The sequence below is a fragment of the Pseudophryne corroboree genome, chromosome 2, assembly GCF_028390025.1.
Source record: "Pseudophryne corroboree isolate aPseCor3 chromosome 2, aPseCor3.hap2, whole genome shotgun sequence".
Taxonomy (NCBI): domain Eukaryota; kingdom Metazoa; phylum Chordata; class Amphibia; order Anura; family Myobatrachidae; genus Pseudophryne; species Pseudophryne corroboree.
The window spans coordinates 368168242-368184567 of NC_086445.1; the positions used below are offsets into that span (position 1 = coordinate 368168242).

Sequence of the window (16326 nt, forward strand, 5' to 3'; positions counted from 1 at the left end):
ATTGGGCACTATGGGGAAGTGATTCTCTACTGTCTTTACCGCTAAAAAAAATTCTATGTGTCATATATCTACTGGGACTATCCCAGCCATCAATCCAGTGTCCTGTCCATCCTAAGTTCATAGGGAACCCGGTATCTGTGAGATAATTTCCTCTACCTGTGATGGACATGCATCTAGAACAGTGAAATGCAACATTAGTCTTCTTGGGTATCCAACATACTTTGTGCTTCCTGGGTGGGAGCACGCTATATGTATACCATCTCTAACAAAACTCCTGTTAAGTTAATCAGGGGCCATTTCTGCTAGAGAAAGAAGCAAAAGTTTAGAGGCCTCATCTTAACCCCAGCAGGTTTTGTCAAAAGGGTAAAGTTGCATTTATTCCGTTCTTCCCATTAAAAAAATCTGTGTTTTCTATATGGCTCGTGATTCCTTACTATATATCCCTTGATCCCGTCTATATGTTTAATAATGTGGCTTGTTTTCTCTGTCTAGGCGTCTATATTGACTATGTGTTCTACTACTCCTACAGTCTCTGGCAAAATGCCCTTTATTTCTACAAATGTAACATATTATCGGTCTTTTCTTACTACCCGGGTTTTGGGGTTTAGGCTGATGAGGCTTTGCTGCAAGAGCATGTACACTTATTGTCATCAGTTTATCCTCCTGTTGTTTCCTGTGCCTAGCAACATTCTCGTGGTGTTCCATTGCGCACTCTCTAAGACAAGCTACTGTGGCCCCTCTCAAATTAGGCAAAAATGTTTGTACCCTGTCCCTCACTGTCTTATTGAGCACGTCCATTAGCACAGAGACAGCCACCTCCCTATAATTCGCATTGTTCCCTATATCTGATACTCCAACGTATTTGTCCATTATTTGCAGAGCCCGATTGAAATATTCAGATGCCATTTCATTTTCCCTTTGTTTTATGGAGAAAATTCTTCTCCACTTAACAGTAATGGGGAAATACAACTCTAGTTGCCTGTTAATTTGTTCCACATTCTCCTGATTGTGTTCGTTAGTCATAGGACCATCCGACTCTAATCTACAATCAGTGATACATTTTTTGGGTGTCAATAATAGGGGGTCGGCACGCTTTTAAAAGTATCCACCAATCTTTGTTAGCTGGTTCAAGAGCATTACCCAGATCTCTGATAAACTTCTGACATCTGGCTAAATACTTCCGGGGATCGGGGAATTCTGAAATGATTGACTCAGCTCTGGACCACGGGCAATACTTTGCATTATTCCTGGTGAGGATTACTCCCTGACTATCGGTTCCCCCATTAGGAGTTACTATTTCCAAGACAGGATGTAATCCTACCATTCCGTTCCTAATCTGTTTGCTGTAAGGTCTTGTTGTCTCTGTGCAATGACCCGTCTCACACTTACCGGTAGCTGTGACCTCACCAGTTCTTTCAGTGGGGAATATTGTTACTGCTCTAACTGGATGGACAGGCCCCACCTGAGTTTCCAGCAAGGCGACTGCCTGAATGAGAGCTGCGATTTGGCTGGGACCTTCATCTTCCTGTGACCTATAACCTTGAAAAGACTTCAAAACAGAATACATCTTGCAAAAATTAGGGTTAATACATTTCTCTTGCATTATACTATCATTCATAGATATACCATTGACTGTAGCCATCTTTTCCCTCTCGACCTGTGTCGATAATGGTGTGTTTGTGCCCTCATTCCTGCTAGGTTTGGAACCTGCTTTACGAGTTTGTTCCCTTTGCATCTCCCCCTCTTGCTGCCATAAATTGAAACAATCTGTATGTCTAATCATTTGTTTTCTGGATTTTATCAGACATATACTTATCCTTAAGTTCTGCAATACCTCTGGCTCAAAGCTGCCCACCCTAGGGAATGGTACCCTATCTTTGTCAGTCATACGTATCCATTCAGACAAAAAGTCTTTAGCATGTGGACCATGTTTTCCACACATAACAAACCTCGCTGAACCCTGGCTACCATACGTCCACCGCTTGTGCAATTGGATCCCATCGCGGACTTTTTCCTTTTACGCAATCCCCAATGCATGACACGGATAGATGGTGAAAGTTCTTAGAGCACTTTCACCCACTCCTTCTCCGCTGAGTACCACGACTCACTCCAATAGTGACCCCCGCGTACCCAGTGAGGTCCCTATTGGTTTCTATTTACTGGAAGTGTTAGGAGTGACTTACCTTTTCCAGCAAATATCCACCGATCAGCGAAAACTCCCTATGCACTTATACACAAATCACGCTTGCGTATGCTCTACACAATGCTAATGATACCGCGATTTTATGCAAAAGCTCGTAAAAGGGGTATCAAGTTGCGCTATGTATCGCACCCACAAATATGCAGTCCAATTGCATGACGTATAGGTACTAGTTACCTATCTGCAGTATGACCACGGGTCGATGTACAAGCTGCGACCCTCAGCCGGAGCGTAACAAAAAACCTTTTTACTTCAATACTACACAATGCACAATTCCCTATTACGCTCCTTTGCAAATCTCCTCACGATTTGCGTATTTCAATCTATACTAACGTGAGTCAGCCACCTCACGCCGCCAAGCCTCCACTTACTTGGTGTACCGAACGACGGTATCCTGAATTCCACGGGGTTCAACTCACTCACTCCTGCTTTCACTCATTCAAATATACTTTGTTTTTCTGTACAGAATATTTTCACTCTTTCTGATTGGTAGCTTTACCCCCAGAGGCAATACAGTTTAAACAAAAGTTTTATACTAATCTGCTTTAGAAACCGGGTAGTTATGTGCTATTGTAGCATGGCTACTGTCCCACCTTTTAACTAAATGAAACTATTGTGTAATTTGTACTTAGTGTCTGCACTCTTACGCACTTTGCATAAACACGCAACCGTGCGTGTCTTTTATGCTGCGTGCGCGGTCCTATACTTTGTCGGAGACACGTGTACAAAACCATGCATCCGCAATAAAACAAATCCCACAACCTCTATAAATGTGAGCAATGCTAACTATAATCGCTCACAAGCACAACCGCTTGTTCTGTGTAACCTTTAACGACTGGGCCAGACCTGCGTGTTGTGCTTTATATTCACTTCCTTAAACTCTGTTATTTCAGTTTTAACTTTATAGCAACAAATGTATCCGATTTCACACAGATCTAAATGAACCTAGCAATCTGAGTCTTGTGGCAACAATGTGAGAGGGTATGCAAAGTATCGGAGCCCTTTGTGTACACTTTTGGTGCCAAAAAAAATTTCACAGATTTTTAAATAGCTTTTTTTCCTGTTTTACGGGTTCTATCAGCAATTCTGCAGACCGAACAGAGCAGACGCAATCTAACAGCACACAAATAGGGTTTTCAGCATATCCATCGACCAGGAAAAGGTTACGTAGGATAACTTTCCGCACTTTGCTGATAGATTAAGTCTGCTATGACCTGTTAGGCTGTGAGCATGTGAAAACTGGATGATGCCCCCAATTGTAAACGTCGGTTTACTTACAGGACTAAAAAGCATATACCTTAAACACACTTGATACACTTTTAATATTGAGTCACTGCGGCCGCAGTAATTAACCTTTCACCTTTATATTATTCCCAAACCTTACGTACACAAGGTCGCACAGTGTACGCACTCTGCGTATGTACACCGAAAGGGCGTAGTGACTATACAGTTTGAGTACACAGACCTATACGCTGTTAGCACAATGCAGCAGCCCGAGTGGCTGTAAATACACTTTAAACTTTAGCAAGGAAATGGAACACGACACCAATTGTAATTCAAAACTAGGTTGGGGTCTAACCCACCAACGGTTCTTTACTTGCAGGGGGTAACAATATAAACAATACAATACAATAGAATAATGGCTACAGTCAATGGTACATACTTGATTGATTTCGCCTGCGCTTCCCAGTCTGGTCCTCAGTCATCAGGGTAGATGACCTTTAAAGTCTGTGTGTGACCAGGCATGCAGCTGGCTTTTTTATACAATCTTCCAAAAGTTAACACAATGGATAGTGTAATCTCTTTGTCCATTGGACACAGGGATGGTCATTTACAGTACAGGAGAGGTCATAGGTTGGTTTGAATAGGTGGGCGATGTCTGTTCCAGATGCACTTGTGGGTGGTCTCCTCTGGGTTCCCGCCTCATACCAAATGTACAGTAAATACAGTTTATATTTATATACTGATCCTGCGCATAACTATACGCAGGAGCGTGTGATCTTCTGCAAACCAACACCGGAATATTTTCCTTAATATACCCTACAGCTGGATATCAAACACCACCTTATAACCTTGTTCTGTCCCCTCTTATCCTGTAAAGGTGAATCCCTTTGTTCTGATACCATTTAAACTGTTGTAACTTGCTGGTGCGGTGCAGGGAGACTATGTGTACATTGTGCACTATTTGGATTAAATATGTAATGTGTATTGATGGCTTTTCCATGCGTTCACAAACTCTACCGTAAATACTCACACCACGCGCTAATGCGCAGGACCGCGGGAGCGACCATACGCAAATTGCAAATATGCACATGCACAGCAGAACAAGTACATGCACGGAGGCCATCTGTGTGTAGTTTGTACGTGATGTGTGTACTGCAATATTTTTCGACTTCAACAGTATGTGTGTATATTTTCTATATGTTCATGTGTTTTATGTGTATGTATTTGTGTGTATGTGGGTGTGTGTGTCTATGTGTGCATTTGTGTGTATGTGTTCTATGTAACGTGTGTGTATGTATAATATATATATATATATATATATATATATATATATATATATACTAGTGATGTGTACCGGAAATGTTTCGGGTTTTGTGTTTTGGTTTTGGATTCGGGTCCGCTGCCGTGTTTTGGATTCGGACGCGTTTTGGCTAAACCTCTCTTAAAAATTTTTGTTGGATTCGGGTGTGTTTTGGATTCGGGTTTTTTTTTTTCAAAAACAGCTTAAATCATAGAATTTGGGGATAATTTTGATCCCATAGTATTATAAACCTCAATAACCATAATTTCCATTCATTTCCAGTCTATTCTGAACACCGACACCTCACAATATTATTTTTAGTCCTAAAATATGCACTGAGGTCGCTGGATGACTAAGCTAAGTGACCCAAGTGGCCGGCATAAACACCTGGCCCATCTAGGAGTGGCACTGCAGTCTCAGACAGGATGGCACTTAAAAAAATTGGCCCCAAACAGCACATGCTGCAAAGAAAAGAGAAAAAGAGGTGCACTGTGTTCGCTGGATGGCTAAGCTAAGCGACACAAACACCTCAATATCACAGGAATTATTCATTCTAATCAATGGTATTATTGGTCCAAATCATTGGAAGAAAATGACAAAATCACAGGAATTATTCGTTATAATCAATGGTATTATTGGTCCAAATCACTGGAAGAAAATGACAAAATCACAGGAATTATTCATTCTAATCAATGGGAATATTAGTCCAAATCACTGGAAGAAAATAACAAAATCACTGGAATTATTTGGCAAGATCACTGTAATTAATAATTATATATCACTGATATTAATTGGTAAAATCTCGCTATCGCCTGCCTAGTGAAGTGGAATCTAGATGGGATTTTGTACTGGGGACACAATAACTACATCAGTTGTCTAAATCCCAATGCATTAATGGCGGAAAACGGGCGCACGTCTAACAGCGCACTGATTATACTGAGAACTGATTATACTGATCACTGATGATACTACAGAGAACTGACACTGAGCAGCGAGAACAGCACTGGACTATTGTACTGTAGTATACTGGTCACCACAATGCAGCACTGACACTGAGCACAGATATTAAGCACTGATCAGGATACTAGAAGTGACACGGTGCAGCAAGATAACGCTATGGCCTACTGTACTGTACTACTATACAGGGCCGGCAACAGAAATCTTGGGGCCCATTACACTGATATCTCTGCGGGCCCCCCCTCTTGCCCCCTGACCCATACACAACCCTCCCTGCATGTGCCAATAGATATGCATGCAGATACATCCATGCCCGCAGCCCGCCCCAAACCCAAAAGCCCAAACCAAACCCAAATACACAAACATGCTGGAGTTGGAGAGATCCTTACCAGCAGCACACAACCGCTGGTGCCGCTAATTAACCAGCTCCTCCGAGTGACAATCTGCCAGCAGTCCCAGTCCTGCAGTACTGTCCGAGTCTGTCCTGTGCTGCTCCTGCTTGGCGCTCCGGCTCCTAACACACAGCAGAGACACAGGGCGGAGTGCGGTGAGGACTTGAAGAGGAGAGGGCGGTCTGGACCAGCGTCCTGCTGTGTGACTAGTGGTGCAACGTCAGTGCACTGCACATGGCACGGCCGGGGACTGGCTCAGGCTGACAGCTGACTTGGGGCCAGGAGCAGTGCACTGAGGGGTGACCACAGGGCTCGGGCAGCCTGCAGCTTGCGAGATGCCGTGAGTTATATAATTATTTGACATTTATGATTACATGCTGCCGCAGCTGGACCTTGGGGCCCCTCACAATGACGGGGCCCGGGACGAGTGTCCCCTTTGACCCTCCTGTCGCCGGGCCTGCTACTATATACTGATGGTCACCACAATGCAGCACTGTACTACTATATACTGGTCACAACAATGCAGCAGATATTGAGCACTGATCAGGATACTAGAACTGAGTCTGACACAGAGTTGCAAGATACAGCAATGGCCTACTGTACTGTACTACTATATACTGGTGGTCACCACAATGCAGCACTGTACTACTATATACTGGTCACAACAATGCAGCAGATATTGAGCACTGATAAGGATACTAGAACTGAGTCTGACATGGAGCTGCAAGATACAGCAATGGCCTACTTTACTGTACTACTATATACTGGTGGTCACCACAATGCAGCACTGTACTACTATATACTGGTCACCACAATGCAGCAGATATTGAGCACTGATCAGGATACTAGAACTGAGTCTGACACTGAGCTGCAAGATACAGCAATGGCCTACTGTACTGTACTACTATATACTGGTGGTCACCACAATGCAGCACTGTACTACTATATACTGGTCACAAGAATGCAGCAGATATTGAGCACTGATCAGGATACTAGAACTGAGTCTGACACGGAGCTGCAAGATACAACAACGGCCTACTATACTGTACTACTATATACTGGTGGTCACCACAATGCAGTACTGTACTACTATATACTGGTCACAACAATGCAGCAGATATTGAGCACTGATCAGGATACTAGAACTGAGTCTGACATGGAGCTGCAAGATAAAGCAATGGCCTACTGTACTGTACTACTATATACTGGTGGTCACCACAATGCAGCACTGTACTACTATATACTAGTGGTCACCACAATGCATCACAGATATTGAGCACTGATCAGGATACTAGAAGTGACACAGAACAGCAAGATACAGCAATGGCCTACTGTACTGTACTACTATATACTGGTGGTCACCACAATGCAGCACTGTACTACTATATACTGGTCACAACAATGCAGCAGATATTGAGCACTGATCAGAATACTAGAACTGAGTCTTACATGGAGCTGCAAGATACAGCAATGGCCTACTGTACAGTACTACTATATACTGGTGGTCACCACAATGCAGCACACTGAGCACAGATATTGAGCTTTTCAGGCAGAGAACATAGCCACGTCCGTTCTGCTCAATCGACAATGCACAAGTGAAAATGGCGGCGATGCGCGGCTCTTTATATGGAATCCGAATCTCGCGAGAATCCGACAGCGGGATCATGACATTTCGGGTTTTGCGTGTTACGTGGGAAGAACCGAGGCTGCCTCGGACCCGTGTGAACCACGTGAAGTTCGGGGGGGTTCGGATCTCGACGGACCGAACCCGCTCATCTCTAATATATATATATATATATATATATATAGTTTCAGAACGACCCGGCACTCGAAGACCCTTAGTGATGCATACCTTGCTCCCGATGCCTTGCCACGGGGTTGCAGCCCAGTAATACAGAAGAACAAACGGGCGGCACTCGGAGCCTGATGACGGGGCTGCGACCCCGAAACATTGATGTTTATGCTGACAATAAAGTCACTGCACTTTACTTTATAAAACAAAGGCTCCGAGTGCCGCCCATCTGTTCTTTTATATATATATATATATATATATATATATATATATATATGTATATATACACACTGCTCAAAAAAATAAAGGGAACACCTAAACAACACAATGTAACTCCAAGTCAATCACACTTCTGTGAAATCAAATTGTCCACTTAGGAAGCAACACTGATTGACAATCAATTTCATATGCTGTTGTGCAAAAGGAATAGACAACAGGTGGAACTTATAGGCAATTAGTAAGACACCCACGATAAAGGAGTTGTTCTGCAGGTGGTGACCACAGACCACTTCTCAGCTCCTATGCTTTCTGGCTGATGTTTTGGTCACTTTTGAAAGCTGGCGGTGCTTTCACTCTAGTGGTAGCATGAGACGGAGTCTACAACCCACACAAGTGGCTCAGGTAGTGCAGCTCATCCAGGATGGCACATCAATGCGAGCTGTGGCAAGAAGGTTTACTGTGTCTGTCAGCGTAGTGTCCAGAGCATGGACGTGCTACCAGGAGGGCAACAACCCAGCAACAGGACCACTACCTCCTCCTTTGTGCAAGGAGGAACAGGAGGAGCACTGCCAGAGCCCTGCAAAATGACCTCCAGCAAGCCACAAATGTGCATGTGTCTACTCAAATGATCAGAAACAGACTCCATGAGGGTGGTATGAGGGCCCGACGTTCACAGGTGGGGGTTGTGCTTACAGCCCAACACTGTGCAAGACGTTTGGCATTTGCCAGAGAATACCAAGATTGGCAAATTCGCCACTGGCGCCCTGTGCTCTTCACAGATGAAGGCAGGTTCTCACTGAGCACATGTGACAGACGTGACAGAGTCTGGAGACGCCAAGGAGAACGTTCTGCTGCCTGCAACATCATCCAGCATGACCAGTTTGGCAGTGGGTCAGTAATGGTGTGGGGTGGCATTTCTTTGGGGGGCCGCACAGCCCTCCATGTGCTCTCCAGAGGTAGCCTGACTGCCATTAGGTACCGAGATGAGATCCTCAGACCCCTTGTGAGACCATATGCTGGTGCGGTTGGCCCTGGGTTCCTCCTAATGCAAGACAATGCTAGACCTCATGTGGCTGGAGTGTGTCAGCAGATCCTGCAAGTTGAAGGCATTGATGCTATGGACTGGCCCGCCCGTTCCCCAGACCTGAATCCAATTGAGCACATCTGGGACAGCTTGTCTCGCTCCATCCACCAACGCCACGTTGCACCACAGACTGTCCAGGAGTTGGCGGATGCTTTAGTCTAGGTCTGGGAGGAGATACCTCAGGAGACCATCCACCACCTCATCAGGAGCATGCCCAGACGTTGTAGGGAGGTCATACAGGCACGTGAAGGCCACACACACTACTGAGCCTCATTTTGACTTGTTTTAAGGACATTACATCAAAGTTGGATCAGCCTGTAGTGTGTTTTTCCACTTTAATTTTGAGTGTGACTCCAAATCCAGACCTCCATGGGTTAATAAATTTGATTTCCATTGATAATTTTTGTGTGATTTTGTTGTCAGCACATTCAACTATGTAATGAACAAAGTATTTAATAAGAATATTTCATTTATTCAGATCTAGGATGTGTTATTTTAGGGTTCCCTTTATTTTATTGAGCAGTATATATATATATATATATATATATATATACACACACACACACACACACACACACATACAAACACACACACTTGCATGCATCAAAGGAAATCCCCTTCCTAATCCTGCGTTTGACCCTGCAGGGGGTGGTTTCTGGTGGCCCCCTTCCCTTGTCTTGGGTACCCTGGGCCCCCCGAGGGCTTAATCCGGTCCAGGAGAGGTATATTCTTAGGGATATTCTGGACATACCAGTCTCTAAAACCAAATATCTTAGGAGATTCAAGCTATAGCCCTTATAGACACAGTAAAGACAGTTCTTTGGTTCTAATATTGTTTTTTTTATTTTCCTTCTACATATGATCATTCAATTATTAACCATATATAGTATTACACCGTATGTTTTGTATTGTATGTTATGATTTGTTTGAACCTTGCTAATGGATCTGTCAAGAGATGCAGCTCTGTATATTCTGTAGAACTAGCACAAGATAAAGGCATCTCTCTGTATTTATATACATTTCTATTCAAATTTATACCTTATTATTTTACTCAGGGGGTCAGAGGAGTTCAACTTCTAGCAGCCTCCCATTGTCCATTGGCAAGTCGGTGGATTCACTGGGTTCATCCCTCCATGCTGCCTGTTCTGCTTTCATGGCACAATTGAAATAATTCCCAACTGGCTCCCCATAGTGAGAGACAAGGCGGCCCACAGTGTGTTTTTTCAATTCTACATGCATTGAACTAGCATGCTGAATGCCGAGGTGCACTGTGCGTGCGTGTGTGTGTGTCCATCCGTCCATCTGTCCCAGGGCACAGCGCCCCAGCCAATAGACCTGCCAACCTGCCCCTTCAACTGCCCCTGAGTGTGAATAATGAAATATAGCAAGTGACAAAGATGGATATATAAAAAACTGTCATTAAAATTATTAAATATATATTAAACAAATCCTATATAAATAAGGCTAAAGCTGCTCCTCACCTCTATGGGGGGAATTTAGTTGTTTTGCGTGCCGGTGGCCACTAAATGGTGCCTGATAGAGCTATTCAAGTGTTGCTCTGTCGGGTACACACAGCCACTCGCTCTGACATTATAGTTATGTTGTTCCGCCATTTTGATGGGCTGTTAACTAGTAAATAGATAAATGGATACCAATAATACTAATAAATCAATTATGAAAAAAACAAATGATGGAATTTAATAAAACAATGCAATGTGCAGTCCCTGGCAGTGGTCATCAGGTCTAATACTTTTCTTCTCCCAAAAGCTTTTTGCTTCCAGTTTGTGGCTTATTCGAGTGGTTAGCTAATCTCAAAGACTGAAACTAGCACAGACCCCTTTAATTGTTCTTTAAGGGAAAAAAAATCCTCACTATTACAGGAAAAAAAATATAATATACTGTACAATAATAAAACACAATATTAGGAAAGACACACATGAAGCATCATATGACACGATGTCTTATATAATTACAACAGAAGGAAAATTATGGTGGTTTGCATGTAATCCCTTAAGTATAGCTGTTGTTATTATATAGAGTAGTAAATTACAGGCACTTGGTCTGGTTTCATGTTTATTATTAAATCTATGTTAAAAAAAAATAGAATGTACTGAAAAGTGATATTACACCATGGTGTTCTGTGGGATAGTCTCCAAACACATGTTCTCTAATGTCTTTATATTTAAGCCAATATTACTATATTATCTATTTATATATAGCATATACAGTATGTTACTGTACCTCACATATTTTATATTTCTTGATATCCTCCTGACTCCAAGCCAACATTGCTGTGTGACCATAACATACAGTCTATTAAGAACCTTTGCAATCTGGCTGGACCTCTGTGCAGTAGTTAGCACCTGTCCTTGTGTATCAATGCCTATTTTCCTATCGATTTTAAGTTTATGAGCAGGGTCTTTCTATCCCTGTATTTGTCTGTTATCACCCAGTTTTGTTCTATTAATGTTCCAGTTGTAAAGCACAACAGAATATGCTGCGCTATATAAGAAACTGTTCAAAACTAAATAAAAAAATGTTACAACATATACAGACTGCGTGACAAATGTAGTATCCTGTGATATGCAGGCATCCACAAGACCATGACGAGTCAACCCAATTTTTAAAGGGACAATCATTTAAAAGACAAAGCCAGGTTGGTTTTGCCTTTTAACTGATTGCTCCTTTAAAACATTGGGCAGACTCGCCGAGATCCCGGGTTCTTATCAATGCCTGCATCTCACAGACTACTACATTTAGATTTACATTTACCATATACTGTAGTCTGTAGATAATAAATCTATTATAGATTGCTAGATTTTGTGTTTGTTGGTGCCCATATCTATCTGTTTTCCTGAATAGACAATACTGTACTTTACAAGTTTTACAGCAATTTTGTCCATATAGGTCAAACATGTACATTTATTGCTTACTAACTTACAAATAAGTAAATTAATCAATTGCTTTCCAATTACCAAATGTATATTAAACTCGCAGGATTAATGAATGTTATTAAAAGTAAAACCTACAATGTTATGACTTTAACAAAAATGCTGTTTTAATAACGGGTGTCAAAATGTCTAAAAGCACTTTCCTCTTTGCCTTTATAAACCTAGTGAGCAATCCCATTTGGACCATCCCATGTACTATATTACAGTTTAACAGAGCATGATAGAAACTGAGAAGTATTACACTTGACTTTTGGGGTCTTCATGGTACCACTCAGAATCAGGCTGCACCCAAGGTAGAGAAGCAGCATCTGAGCTTAGTTTTAATGTAACAATTCCCCTGATACAGGGTGGTGAATGGGGAAAAGATACTGTAGATTAGGGACATAAAGATCTCAAATAGTAATATAATGATTTTTATACATTTTACACATGCAACCAGTTTATGTTTTTCATGTTCTTATTCAATGACTGCCCCGGGATCAGCTTTAACGTCATTCGCCAGTTTCTCTGTTGTTTTTTTCTTCTTAAAACTTTACAACACATATCTGAGCAGCACCTAGGCTGTAAGAAGGGCCTGTTATCTTTACTAAGCTGATCTTCACATTACAAAGTTTGGGTTTAGATTGATTATCATCTAAATTATTTATGTTATGTAGCTTTTATTAAAAAGTTCTGAAAGGTACAGTAAAAGAGGATTAGGACTTTTATCCTGATCTTTTCATTGCTGTATAAATTCATGTCAGGCAAAAGGCTTTTACTTCCAGATACTGAAACTAGATTTCTATCCATAGCATAAATAAGAAGATTCCCATCATAACTTTGGGACATCTAATACTAGAATTTGTTATTATGTCTGGAAAGTGTCTGCCTCAGCCTGACACAGACCACCTTCCTGATTTATACATTATTATGGAACGGTATATCTCAGTGTTAATGCAGCTCACAAAGTCAAGAACTCCTCTGCAATTTCAGGGGAGTTCTTGACACAAATCTATTCATTGCAGTAGTATGTTTCATACAGACTAATAGATGATCCAATAAAAACATTTTACTGGCTCACAAGAGTCAAATATTTATTTATTCTTATTCTACTTAAATTCAACTTATTGGGTATATAATAATTATATCTACAGTATTTTCAACTAAAAATACTTAAAGAAAATTACAATTTTCAAATAAAGTCTATCTATCTATCTATCTATCTATCTATCTATCTATCTATCTATCTATCTATCTATCTGATGTGATACAGTACCTCAATATTTGTATTTGCAGAATTTCCACTATTTTTATTGTCCTATTTATATTAATGACCACTCTAGTTATTTATTTCATCTTATACAAAAAACAAACATGAAGGCAACCACAGTTAAAAGTCCAGGTGTCAATACCGGAAACAACTATGACACAACTATACTTGTAAAAAGAATAGCACTCTCTGGCACTTTAATTCTATTTGGGGTAATACCCCTGGAACCCATGACTGTGAGTTATCTAAGAAAGTGGTGTCTGTGACACTGTGATACTCAATAGACAAATACTTTAAAATGGTTAATATTTCATACTTTACCTTCTAGTCTTAATATTTATCTATACATAAACGCACTGGAGTTTGAATTAATTTAGGTAAAAGTTTGTTAAAATTCTATTAAATGTTTCTTAAATTATGATAATTAAACTTAGTATGGTGGCAGACAACAAAAAGAATGGACAAAATGACAACAAAGAACATCCATGCAAATCACTCGTGTGTGTTCAACTCTCCAGAAAAAGTACACTTGGATGCGCTGTATCATTTGCCCATAGGGACCATTGGCCTATAAACAAACAAACGGAGAGTGCACCCAGCTAAAAAACATAACAAATCAACTAAATAAAACTTATTTTCTTTTCATCACCACAAGAAAACGTCAACGTACAGATGGAGCCACGATTATCTTGACTTCTCTGCTGTGCCTAGGCACACCATGGTTTATTAGCATAAGCCTTTCATCTATTGTTCTCAGCTGCAATACAATACAGAGCGAACAATACAGCATGGGCAGTGCCAGATTAAGGTCCTCAGGGGCCAGGAACTGAAATTTCTGAAGGCTTACTGTGTGCCACCACATGGGGTTTGACCAGCATGGCATGTGTGTGGCTACTGATATGGAGGTGTGATCAGTGATGTATATATATTTTATGTGTGTGTGTGTGTGTGTGTGTGTGTGTGTGTGTGTGTGTGTGTGTGTGTGTGTATGCATGCATGTGTGAATGCATGTGTTTGGGAAATGGCAAACTCTCAGCACTTAAATGCCCAATTATCTCCAACAAATCAATTATTGAAACAAACAAAAAAAGGAGGATAGTTAGGGCAACTGGAGGTAGAACACAGAAGCAAAGGAACAAAGGATAGGTTTGCACAGAGTAGGGTGCAGGGGCTAGGTGTGGGGATGACGTTAGATAGAAGAGGGATGTGAGAGACGGGGGGGAGGGAAAGGGGAAGGAGGGGGAAGGGGCGGGGGGAAGAAGGGGAGAAAAAGAGTGTAGGTCCTCAATAGAATAATGGCCATAAGGGTCCAATGAAGAAGGTTGGCCCTGTCCCGTCAGGGGTGGGCTAGTATAGACCCATAGCCATCACCCACGGTGTCTATATATAAGGCTGTATAGGTATATAGCTAGATAACTATCTTGCCAAGGTATTCCATAGGATCTGCTCGTTCAGTCCATTCGGCTGTATTGTTTCAAGTTTAAATATCCATCGTACTTCACAGTTCAGCAGCTTCCCATTCCTGTCTCCTCCTCTCACACTTTGGGGTACATGATCTATAATCATGTACTATAGCGCATTTAGGGGATGTAGTTTATCCACAAAGTGCTGCGCCACTGGTTGTTCAGATTTTCCCGTCCTAATGGCTGCTGTAATTGCGGACCTATGTAGTGCCACCAGTTGTCTCAAATCTCTAGTGGTCTTCCCCACATATCCTAGCCCACAGGGGCATGTAATCAAGTAAACTATGTGTGAGGTAGTACATGTAACTACATGTCGTATGCTATACGTTTGTTCCCTCCTAGGGTGTTTGAACTTAGTACCTGTTATCAATGTACCTTAGTACCTGTTATAAGAGAGTTTCTACAGAAAGAGAAAATGCAAGAGGTAGACATGGATCTATACATGCACCTTCTCTATTTAACACTACATAGGAACTATTTCCTGTTCGACGGGAAATTTTTTTCCTACAACGGAGTGGATGCACCATGGGAAGTAGTGTAGCGCCAGCCTACGCAAATGTATATATGTTTAAGGAGGAGAAGAAACTATTCTTTGAAGATCAAACTATAGCACAGCATATACTGCTGTACTGTCGATTCATAGACGACGTGTTCATGTTGTGGACAGGAGGGGCCGACTTGTTTGAAAAGATGATGAAGGACAACAATGCAAAATCTGAATACATAAAGTTCACGTACCAGCACGATACAGCCGTGATGAACTACCTCGACGTAACGATCAAGATCTGTAACAACAAAATCAATACCACCCTATTCACCAAGCCAACGGATAAAAATATGCTACTGCGGGCGGACAGCCATCATCCGAAACCCCTTATTAGGGGGCTACCAAGGTCGCAGCTGATAAGGACTGCGAGAATCCATAGTGACCATGCTACACTAGAGACTGAACTAGATAAAGTAGTGAATAGATTCATCGAGCGGGGATATGACCCCATGAAACTGCATGAACAGAAATTGGAAGTTTTGAGCCTTGAAAGAAACACATTATTAAAGAAGGCGACAAGAGCCTCTAAGGAGATCATTCCATGGACAAGTAAGTTCAGCACATCCAGCCCAATTGTTCAAAGAGCATCTAAAGCAATGTGGCCGATAATATCAACTGACAACAAGCTGAAGTGCTTCAAATCAAAAAGACCTATGAGCTGCTTCACGAGAGGGAAGAACATTAAAGACTTTATAGTGCACTCGGATGTCACAGGGTTTGATAGTAGCCACCCCTCAAACTTCCTCACCAAAGCACCAGGGTGTTATAAATGCCTGGGGTGTACCACGTGTAAGTCATTGATAACAGGTACTAAGTTCAAACACCCTAGGAGGGAACAAATGTATAGCATACGACATGTAGTTACATGTACTACCTCACAAATAGTTTACTTGATTACATGCCCCTGTGGGCTAGGATATGTGGGGAAGACCAATAGAGATTTTGAGA

General features: G+C 41.7%; 1 long non-coding RNA gene across 1 annotated transcript in view; it reads left to right on the forward strand.

Moving 5' to 3' along the window:
- LOC135050813 (uncharacterized) overlaps positions 1 to 16326 on the forward strand; it is a 104724-nt gene that overhangs the window by 6642 nt on the left and 81756 nt on the right. The gene's annotated exons all lie outside the window — the stretch shown is intronic.